Genomic DNA, 12,412 nt, shown 5'->3' on the forward strand with positions numbered 1-12,412 from the left:
TCCTCAAAATCACAGAGCAAATTTAATGTTTAGTTCTGAGTGGTATGGAAAGCTAAATGCTCCAAAACAGGGAAGAGATTACGCAAAACTGCATATCACACCAATAGCTGAGCAAACCCATTGAACAACGGCGGGCAAAGTCATAACTTACTGCACTGTCTGGCGGGGCATAATAATGTAAACACAGGCCCGTTTACACCTGGTATTAAGATGCATATAAAGCGATCTGTTTGAAACGGGACAAGGCTAACAAATGGGGGTGTAAATGGGTTCCGTTCAGTTAGCATTCATTATGCCTCTTAGGGAAACTAGGTTTGCAGCACAAGTGTCAAACATAGACTCACAGACATATTTCCAATAAAAAAACACATAAATACACAAGTACAAAATTAAAAATGTTTAGAATTTTGTCCACATTCGGAGGTGGTCGAAAACGCATGTGACCACATTGGGCTTGTAGTGTAAGCGCTGAAGAGATAGACCAATATATCGGTTTTACAGATTAATCAGCTGACAGTTTTTATTTTATTTTATTATTATTCCTCACTGTTCTTCTGTTGCAGCCCGGCATTAGGGATTCTACATATAGAACGGCTTGATTCTGCAGTATTCAGGTAATATTTTTATCCTTACTTCAATGCACATTTGGTTATTTTGATTAAATAATCAAGTGTTTTAAACTGAAGCGAATATATGGAAATGTCCCCCATCATCACATACATCGTGTCTCCAAATTCATATCTTGTAAAATAAACCTTAATTCCTCATTAAACCTCATCTGGTGAAATACATATGTGTAATGGGGCCAAGTCATCATCATTCTATAAATCAATTTTAAAAACTAACGGCCGATTAATCGGTTATCTGCCTTTTCCACCACCTTTGTTATTTGTATCGGCAAAATCCACCATCGGTCGACCTCTAGTTTGAACAGCACCAAACAGCATGTCATTCCAAACCCGTATGACTTTCTTTCTGCTGTGGAACACAAGAGAAGAAATTTTAAAGGAAGTGGACACTACCTACTCTTTTATCCATGCATTAAAACTGAATGGGGACTGAGGCTATCAGTCCCTAAAATGTCCTATTTGTGTTCCACAAATGATGGCAGAATTATTTTTTGGTTGAACTATCCCTTTAAGTGAACGTAAATAATCGGAGGAGTGTCAATATATCGGATCACAGTATAAATGCAGCCTTCCAATTAGGGCTGTACAATTAATCGAATAACCAATCAAGATTACAATTACAGCTGCCACAATTTACTTATCGTAAAAAGTGTAAATTATAGCACAGTGTTTCCCATTAATTACCTAGAGTGTGGCATCCTGCCACAGTTTCATAATGAAGCGAAAATATTTTGACACTTCTCATAATAATAGAGCCCGAACGATATTGGATTTTTGAGACCGATATTTTAGAGGGGGAAAATTCACTGATTACCGATATGGTGACCAATAAAGCTCATTTTTGAGCTGGAATGAAAACAGACCTTTTCTATGTGGTTTGTTCACCAATTTTGCTTTAACTATGCAAAGGTACTCAGAAGGCTGATTTCTTAAACAATTATTTTTATTAAAGAATATTTGACATTATTATTATACATGGTCAACAAATTCTAGAAATGAACACTGAGAAAATAAAGAATAAATAAAAATACAATAAATAGCTTAATAAACATCAGTACTGTTAGTATAAGTCAATTGCTGACCATTTAAATAAAGAATAAATAAAATAAAAATCAGTACTGTATGTTTAGTATCTGTCAGTTGCTGACCATTTAAATAAAGAATAAATAAAAATACAATAAACAGCTCAATAAAAATCAGTACTGTATGTTTAGTATGTCAATTGCCCACCATTAAGATAAAGAATAAAAATAAAATAAATAGCGTAATAAACATCAGTACTGTTTAGTATCGGTCAACTGCCCACCATTAAAATAAAGAATAAATAAAAATAAATAGCATAATAAACATCAGTACCGTTTAGTATCAGGCCTTGTCCACACTAATACGTTTTCGTTTGAAAACGCATCTTTTTCTCTCCATTTTGGCCTTTCGTCCACACTGAGATGGCGTTTTTGTCACGAAAACTGAGCTTTTTGAAAACGCACACCAAAGTGGATACATTTGAAAACTCCATTTCGGAAGGCTCCGTTTTCACAGTCCGCACTACAACGCGAAAACGGAGCCTTCCGAAACCGATGACGCATTTTTAGTCATGCGATGCAGTCATGTATAAGTTAATACGTTTTATATGTAATACATTTTGTGACATTGTCCTTACTGTGTGGGTAAGCCGCATCATCAGAAGGATAATGCTCTTTGAAGCGGTCCAATATTTCGCCGTATTTGTTTTGGCATGATTCCCAGTCTACATTTTCACTCACTTTTGCAACTTTATAGTCTAATGTTACCCGCACCAACAACTCCACCTCATTGTCCGTCCATTTAAAAAACTCGGTGCCTTTCCTCAACATTGCCGCAACGTTTCAAATAGGCGGAAAGTAAATAAATGCCTGATGGAAATGACGCATGTCGAAGCGTCTTACGTTTTACTCATGCACAGTACAGGGACGTAAGCGTTTTCAGATATTTCAGTGTGGATGAGCAACTTTTGAAAAACGCTTGAAAACACTGTGGACGGAGAGCGTTTTGAAACGAGAACGCCGTTTTCAAATGTATCTGGATTAATGTAGATGTAACCTCAGTCAATGGCTGACCATTTAAAAAAAGAATAAATAAATAATAAAATAAATAGCTAAATAAACATCAGGGCCCGTTGCACTAGCTATACGTACGTTACAACTTAGCCTAGTTGTGGCGTAAATGGGCACTAAGTCACAATTTACGCTTTACTAAATATTTGAGCGTTGCACCATTAAGGGTGCGTTCATACTTGGCAGGTTTGGTTCGATTAAAATGAACTCTGGTACGATTGCTCTGTTAGTGCGGTTCATTTTAACAAGTGTGAATGCTGTCACCCGAACCTTGGTGCGCGCCAAACAAGCGGATAGTGGGTCTCGGTCCGCTTCAAAACGAACTCTGGTGCGGTTTGATTGATATATGAACGCAACCTGGACCAATGGCATCTAAACGGACCAAAAACAATAAGAAATTTGCCTATTACTGACCTCAAGCATACCTGGTTCTTCTCATCATAGGAGCTATGTTGCCCATTACAGTTCGGTACAGGCGTCGGAACCTCCGTCAGCCGTCCTTGCAGCATATCTTTCTTTGTGTGTGCACACATTTTATTAGCTCTTCGTTTGTTCTCAGCTGGTAAAAATACCACCATATATACATATATAAATATAATGAGCGCATTTCGCCCAGCAGCCAGCATTGTTTTGGATGATCGTTAAGTTCTGTAAAAAAATATACATCATAAAAGATGTCCAATCAGGTTGTGACTTTTTCCTGATGCCTTTGGTTTTGTATCGTTAGGTTCGGTGTTAAAAATGCCAGTGTGAATGCTAAGCAAACCAGGACTAAATGTATCAATTTCTTTTTTGGTCCGGACAAAGAGGACCAAGAGAACCAAGCGTGAACACACCCTAAATTTATGTAGGACGTAACCCTACGTATAAACTAAATATATACGGCAGCCTCCAACCAGGAGTAACTGATGGAATAAAAAAGCGGACTCATTTAATGACATCAGTGAGCTCATGTTTTGGTTGACAGGCTTCAGTCCTTTCGACATATATGATGGTGTTGGCATTTACACATTTACGAGAGAGAAAAAAAAAAAACTTTCTTTTAAGCGGCTCTTCAGCATGAAACCATTCTAACGGTGCCATTTTTAGGGTACGTCACCCGGTGTCAAGTTTCAACACATTAAAAAAAAAAATAATAATAAAAAAACAATTATATATATATATATATATAGGATATTAAAATGAATAAATGTCTATTTTTCCAGCCTGTTGTATTAGTATTTATCACCCCTCATTTATTTTAGATACAGTTGCTATATATTGTTGTTTACACAGGGCAAATATACTATTTATTAAATCTACTTTTATTACGTATCCTCTTTTAAATATTACATTTTATAAATGCAACGACTGGAATTGTTCAGTTGAACGGGGTACCAAACTGTGAATCCTGAACAAAACAGTTTGGTGAATACATGTTTACACGCTGACAAGGTATGAAAGGTGCTACATGGTTAGCTAGTTAGCTGTAAGCTCATTGCCATGGAGAGAAAAAGATGGACTATTTACTTTCCAGCATTGTGTTCCACCAACTAGGTAACAGCGTAGCGTGAAATCAACACTCAACAGACACAATCCACCACCGCACTGTTGTCTGCTGAGCTGCAAAAAGATGCTCTGATGTTTACCTTTCAATCTGCTACATTACTGACTGCACTGACAAACTATAGCTGGCTAACAGCAAACAGATGTGATCAACATGAGTGACATGGTTGTCAGGGAAAGGGTTAATGTTATATTAGTATATCGGTCGGGCACTACATAATAACCTAAAAGATGTATAGCATTGTGTTTTGCGCCGTTGCTTCGGCAAAGCACCTCTCACTCCCAGTCAGCATCTGAGGAGCAAGTTCAACACAGGTAACCACTTTTGCTTACTTTCTTTAATGGCTCAAATATATGCTCTAGTTGATTTTGTGTTTTGACCATTTGTGAACTGCGTTAAACTCCATCTCGTTTACCATGCTTTGTGGGTGTGACTTTTTTGCCATGTCATCACCATTCATATCTATACAACCAATGTGTTTATGATTTAATTACTACTAGAACACAAAATTGTTTACCAGAGCACAAAGTTCTTCATAGATCTAGCCTCTTAATTTTGCTCTTTAATGTGCACCAGATTGCTGCATTTAAAATGTACAACATTTTCTTACGGGGGAGCATGCCCCAGACCCCCCAGAGGGTCTGAGGTCCACCCACCACAGTCTCACAAAATCCTGTGGGAAACACTGATACCAGTCCATGTAACTCTAATTATGTTGCATTAAAATGTTCTATTTCTATTTTCTTTATACATTTTCTATTTGTGACCAATCACAGACAAATCTGTTGCTTGATTTGTGCATAATTGATTCAAAATAAGAATAAAAGCTTTGTTTTTTTATGCTTCTTAGGAGGGTCAATGTCAAGCTGACCGTTTAGTCAACTAGTCTTAATTTCCTGATGCTTAGAACATGCAGATGATCCACCCACAATGAAGTATTTGAATATAAATTCTATTAATCTAAATTACAATATCCAGAGAAATGATGATCAACTATAATTGTCATAATCGTGCTGCCTCATATCTGAAGAAGTTGTTAAACCACAAAGCCCTTTCATCATGGAGGTAAACTCTTGCCACTCACAATTTTAAATCTGACACTTCAATTCTCCTCCACCAGTGTTTACGGTCTTAAAAGAGTGATTTTTACATTAGTGTTTATGCGCTTCTGATTTATTAAGCTGAAAGCGGTTGATGATAAGCAGGATTTGTGTGTAATGATAAAACAGTCATGCATTCTGGAAAAGAGAGACAGATGTTCGTGTAAGTGGGTCACAGAACCAGTCGTATCAGCCGGGGAAAGCTGACGGCACAGATGCCAGATCTGCCGGACAGACTCAAATGTCAAATGTTATGCAAACTGACGTCGCCTAGGAAATGTTACGGGCCTCCTGCAATATCAACATCCATTTTAGCAAGTCTGCAATTGAAATGGGCTTATTCCTGCTACTAAAAATATGTTTCAAACAGTGTCATTGCACAAAACAATTGCAACAGAAGTCAGAAGTATGACTAGCTCAAAAGGTGATTTAAAAATTAGGTAGCAGTGCTTGGAGACTGATCACACTGTGAATTCAGCAACAGCAGGTCAAAAATTTTGCTGCTGAAATCAGTCTGTTTACCACAATTTAAACCATGGGCAATTTAAACCACAATTTAAACCATGAACGTATGGGCACATGTGAGCTCCAGTTTCCAGGTGAAATGTCCAAAAAGTAGTGCCAAAAGCTAAATGTAGTTTTTGTTGTAAATGATGTAATACAGTCACAGGAAGGCATATTCTATTAATCAAGTAAAATCAATTAGTCACATTTTTTCAATTTCACACGTCTAGTTAAATGGAGCTTTTATTTTGGCGGAAAACCGGATTTTTTTGACAACTTAGAAGCAGATTGTTGGGCTAATGTGATTATTTAACCGCAAAAGGCTACGATTTAATCATATATATAGTCTGCATGTGCTACGCGCTTTACAGTGAATAAAGTGCTCTGCTCTTTTTCAATAACAAACACAATGCGCATGTGATGTTAATGATGCAATTAGTGTTTATAGCAGCGGCCTCTCACATTCACTTACTGTTGATCACGCAGCTCAGGCAAACCGAATATTTGTTTAATTAAATCTCAGATTTTTGTGGTTTAAGCATCACACTAAGACATATCACGATTTTCATTTGATTAATTGTGCATTTATACATTCATTTGATCCCAAATATGTCAAATTCCATTACATTCTGCGTTTTAGATTTAATTACGTTTTTATGACTGGAGTGAGAGAAGTAAATTAGTCTGTATTTTGCAAGAACATTTTTAGTTACCATTATTTTTGCATTGTGATTTCCCAGTCTGATTCAATTACAATTCACAAGCTCTCAATTCGATTACAATTTTGAGGATAAATTTGATACGATTGTGATTCATTTGGGTATATTTCAGTTATAATGTCCATTTTGCTTACATAAAGAAATTTTCTCTTAGCTAATGCTGTACATTTTACAGGGAATATTTTAATTTGGTACATTCCAAAAATATTAATTTAATTAAAACAATTAACAACAGGGCTCAAACTATGCAGTTCCAAGGGTATATTTTCAGCAGATTTTTTTTTATTAAAGATTTGTAAGTGTTTAAGTTTAAGGTACCCCTTTCAAGTGTTTTTGATATATAATTTAGAAAAAAAAAATTTTCCTAAAAGGTATTTAAAAAAATAAAAAAATAAATAAAAATAAAAACACATCTCATTATAGGCTACATATTGCAAATGTAAAAAAAAAAAATATATAATAGATATTAAGTTGTACATTATTTACTGATCATGCTAATATTTGTTGTACTGCCTTTAATTTATTAACATTTTAATGAAATATATCTAGACAGGATTGTATCACATTAATGAGAATTGGGGGGGAGGGGGGGGGGGTGTACCAAATTGTAACTACTTAGCGCAAAATATTTTTTTCGACAATAAGCAAAACATTTACAGCATTTATTATCCTTGGTTAATGTTAATTTCAACATTTACTATTACATTTTATAAATTAAAGTTGACATTGGTTAATCCATTATGAACTACCATGAAGTAACAATGAACAATAGTATTTTGATACATTTACATTAACCAATATTAATAAGTGCTTTAAAAATATATTGGTCATTTTTAGTTCATGATACCTATTTACTAATGTTCACAAATAGAACCTTATCATAAAGTGTTACTATTATTTTAAGTTAGAATGTAACATCAACAAACACATGTTTTCTTTAGTGAATAAACTTTGCATAACACATTTTCATTTTAATGAATCGAAAACCAACACATGCAGTCATATTGCAACACACGCACAACAAAGAAGTGTTTCAAAGAAATAAAAGCATTGTGGGTAGAAATAATTTTCATAGAACTACCCATCAGAAAAGCTCTTTGTAGAAAGCTATTTAAGGTTCTGTCTGAAATGTTTACCCAATAGCATGATGATGGGAACTGAGACTATATTTCTTAGTTCACTCTACAGAGTCATTTATGGAGCAAAGCCGATGTGCAATTCAGTGCGCAATCATATGACGTTTAGTGTGGGAACAAAGTCTATGGTGCTGGAGAAATGTTGGTGCTGTGAGGGGCTCTGTAGGGGCGGAATGTGCAGAAACACTTAGTGAGAGATTCCGACTTCAGCACTCTCCCAATTTAATGGAAACATTCCATAGTACATACACATATCTCTGTCACACACATGCAATGCACAGCCAAGCTGTAACGTATCTAGCAGATCAGTCTAAATATTTTCTTTTTAGAAGACAACGGGTTAGGGAAGACGCAATAAATCTCCAACTGTGCAGTTGAGTGCGAGGAGAATGAGTCTGACGCAGCGCTTTATTTTCCATTGTTAAAACTTTGTCATTTAATGTGATTACATTCAGCTCAAAGCCATTATTAAAACAATGCAAATAGCTGGAGAAGATTTGTTCTGCTGTCAAAGAATCTTTCTTTTGAACTGATTCGTAAAGCATTTCTAAATCACATGACTGCAAAAACATTGTTTTGAATCATAAACAACCCTTACAAAAATGTACTGTGGCAGTACCATGGTAAAGTGATAGTATCAGGTGGTTCTACCATGAGGCTTTAAAAAAATGGTATATAGATGGTAGATGTCCATAAAAATCATGGTACTACCATGTCCAAAAAGCATAGTAGAAGCATGGTACATGTCTAAAGAACATGGTAGAAGCATGGTACATGTACCAAAAACATGATACTATCATGGTACAAGTAAAAAAACATGGTCAAAACATGGTACGTGTCCAAAAATATGGTAGTATCATGTGGTATAACTTTTTTTGTAAGTGGACCATGGTACTGCAGTACATGTCCAAATAAACTATGGCTGTTCCATGTACTTTTGTGTTACAATTTTGAGAGTGTTCTGACAAAATGCCTGTGTAGCAATCAAAACCACAGTGTTAAACAGCATGATTTAGGCTACCTCCAAAAAATATAAAGTAAAACGCTGCATGGGAACTTTTGGGAACACTTTTGATTAATGACTCAAATGACCGATGTGAATAATTTTTTGGAATCAGAGATGGATCTGAAGAGAGATGAGAATCTGCCCGATTCCAGCCTTGCTGAAGCACCCGCAGACCATCACCGATCCTTCCATAAATTTCACAGTGGGTGCGAGACACTGTGGCTTGAAGGCCTCTCCAGGTCTAACCATTAGACGACCAGGTGGAGGATCGGTGATGATCTGGGAGTGCTTCAGCAAGGCTGGAATTAAGCCACGTACAAGGTTATCCTGGAAGAAAACTTGCTTCCTTCTGCTCTGACAATGTTCCCCAACTCTGAGGATTGGTTTTCCCAGCAGGACAATGCGCCATCCCATACAGCCAGGTCAATTAAGGTGTGGATGGAGGACCACCGGATCCAGACTGTCATAGCCAGCGCAATTTCCAGACCTGAACCCCATTGAAAACCTCTGGAATGTGATCATGAGGAAGATGGATGGCCACAAGCCATTAAACAAAGCCACAACTTTGGAGGTATGCTTGGAGTCAGTTGTATTTGCGGCATTGGAGCAATTGTACATGGTTTTATTATCATTTATATCATTTTGGGGGGAAGAGTAAGTCCGGTGTGGGTATGTGACGAGGAGGAGGGCGTGGCCGGGCCGTGAGGATGCACGCCCGGCGCTGAGTTGCCCAATCAGTGGGAGAGAGATAAAGGAGGAGCAACGGATGCCAGAGAGAGAGAGAGAGAGAGAGAGAGAGAGAAAGAGATAGAGACACGGATTTCTGTGTCGACGTGTGTTGTTATGTTTCAGTTCAGCGTTTGTGTAAAGTCTTGTTGAATGTGCATCTGGTTCCCACTTCCTCCTTTCCACATTAAGAACCTGATTTGTTACACTGGCATATCAACTTTTAGCCAAATTTTGAGCATTTATGAGCATATAAAGCATTCTAATTGAGGGTTACTTAAGCACAAATTGTTGTGAACAAAATCATGTTGTTACGTGCACCTTTAATGCCACAAGGGGTGTCCAGTTAACAAATACCAGTTTTTTTTTTTTTTTTTTACAGTTTTGTATAAAAACGTCTTAACGCTTGGCAATCTGGCAGACTGTATACTGCATGTTTTGGCAAATGTAGCAGGTCATCTGGGAATTCCATGCATAAAGAATGCATACTGTGCATTATACTGTACTATGCTGCATACAGCTGTAATAATAAGAGAAGTAGGGCAGTATGCCACAGCCATCAGCTTCGCAACAGACTTGAGAACTAAAAGGTCAGATTGGATGAGGTACAGAAATTCAGTTTAGCATGCACACAGGTTTTTACATTGATTTAACCTCATACAACCCCATCTTTACACATATGTTGCACAGAACAGTTAAACCTGCCTTGGCATGAATAAAGAACACATTTGTTATTATTCTTCATTTAGATGAGAGAATTCTTCTGTAAGCATTCTGCAAAAGCACCTGCACTAGAATTCCTGACTTAGCACCCAGCAGATGAAATCTCTTTATGAGATCATAGTCCATAATAAAAGGGAAAAGGGCAGTGTAAAGAAACCATCCCAAATTGGTTTAAATATCACCACAGAATCATTGTACATAAAGAGATCTCTTTAGAATAGGTACATACTCAAATAGGAATACTCAAAAACATTTTGGTGTAACCTCGAGCAGAATCTTGCCTTGATGAAAGTTCACACGCAGGATCTCTTCCAATCTGTTTGTTGCTGGATGCAGAAAATAAGGATTAGCCGTAGGGGAGATGAGCCATGCAAGTGGCAATAATCTCCCTGAAGCCACCTTATCCTATTAGCTCCGTTTATCACCTGCTAAAACGATCCATGAGACCAAACACAAATCAAAACACAACCCTGTTGAACACTGACCCGATCTACAATCGCATTATCTAGGTCTGTTAGTTCGATTTCGCAGAAACCAGACCGGTACGATTTCGGTCGGACTAACACATTTACATGACATTTTAAAAAGACTAATAATTGCTTTTGTCCCACTGACATTAAACTTTTAAAGTTCGAAATTATTTTAAAAGGAGATCTCTTTAATACCTCAAATGTTTTGCCTAAACATTAATGAGATTAAACGGAGAACAAATGGAGTATTTGCTCTGACTCCAGGAATCTCTTCTAGAGTTTCAGAAGAGATCTCGATGTCTCAAACTGTTTTTAGATTTGCCGAAACATATAGTATCTATACCGATCAGCCACAACATTAAAACCACCTGCTTAATATTGTATAGGTCCCCCTCGTGCCACCAAAACAGCGCCAACCCGCATCTCAGAATAGCATTCGGAGATCATATTCTTCTCACCATTATCGTACAGAGTGGTTATCTGAGTTACAGTAGACTTTGTCAGTTCAAACCAGTCTGGCCATTCTCTGTTGACCTCTCTCAAGGCGTTTCCGTCCACAGAACTGCCGCTCACTGGATGTTTTTTGTTTTTGGCACCATTCTGAGTAAATTCTAGAGACTGTTGTGTGCGAAAATCCCAGGAGATCAGCAGTTACAGAAATACTCAAACCAGCCCGTCTGGCACCAACAATCATCCATACGATCCATATGTAAATCATGCAGATATGGGTCAGAGCCTCAGTTCATGTTCACATCAAACATCAGAATGGGGGAAAAAAAATTGATCTCAGTGATTTCAACCGCGGCATGATTGTTGGTGTCAGATTAGCTGGTTTGAGTATTTCTGTAACTGCTGATCTCCTGGGATTTTCACACACAACAGTCTCTAGAATTTACTCTGAATGGTACCAAAAACAAAAACATCCAGTGAGCGGCAGTTCTGTGGACGTAAATGCCTTGTTGATGAGAGAGGTCAACAGAGAATGGCCAGACTGGTTCAAACTGACAAAGTCTATGGTAACTCAGATGACCGCTCTGTACAATTGTGATAAGAAGAACATCATCTCAGAATGTTATTCTGAGATGCGGGTTGGCGCTGTTTTGGCGGTACGAGGGGGACCTACACAATATTAGCCAGGTGGTTTTAATGTTGTGGCTGATCTGTGTATACAGTATGCGTTTATAGTATTTATAAAAATTCTGCAATGAAAACTAGATGGGATTTCAATATAAACTCAAACAATTCTCCTCAATATGCAATACACAATAACAAAAGTTCATATTTTAAACATGTGCTTTTAAATAGCAACCTCGGAGCAATAACGCGCTGGATGATTTTTAATTTCACATGTCCTATGGTAAAAGCAGCATTACAGGCATTAATTCCTCTATCATGAGTGCGAGCCTGTCCTAAAATTAAAATAAACACACATCAGATCTTGAACAGCCTCGATTGTCAGGCGATTGCAAAACCCGTGATGGCTTCCCAACTGGAGTGAATCACTGTTTTCGATCATTGCACTCGTAAAGCCGTTAATACCACAGATATACTAATCCGATCAATTAGTGAAATGGAAATCACTGGTTTGCTCATAGTAAATGTCAGGCATCATCACGATACTATGGTTTTACCCAAAGAACCTGTTCCAAGCAGGAAGTGAATGTGGAACACTGCATTATGGTTAGATGATACATTTCAATGAGCAAATGATACCGTTCGAAAATAAACGACACATTGTATCAGATCTCGCGCCACACATT

At 37.3% G+C, this 12,412-nt stretch overlaps 1 protein-coding gene across 4 annotated transcripts in view; it reads right to left on the reverse strand.

Annotated features, from left to right (window-relative positions):
* Positions 1–12,412, reverse strand: part of LOC127433048 (erbin-like) — a 125,320-nt gene that overhangs the window by 112,043 nt on the left and 865 nt on the right. The window lies entirely within an intron of this gene.

This window comes from Myxocyprinus asiaticus, chromosome 42, assembly GCF_019703515.2.
Source record: "Myxocyprinus asiaticus isolate MX2 ecotype Aquarium Trade chromosome 42, UBuf_Myxa_2, whole genome shotgun sequence".
Taxonomy (NCBI): domain Eukaryota; kingdom Metazoa; phylum Chordata; class Actinopteri; order Cypriniformes; family Catostomidae; genus Myxocyprinus; species Myxocyprinus asiaticus.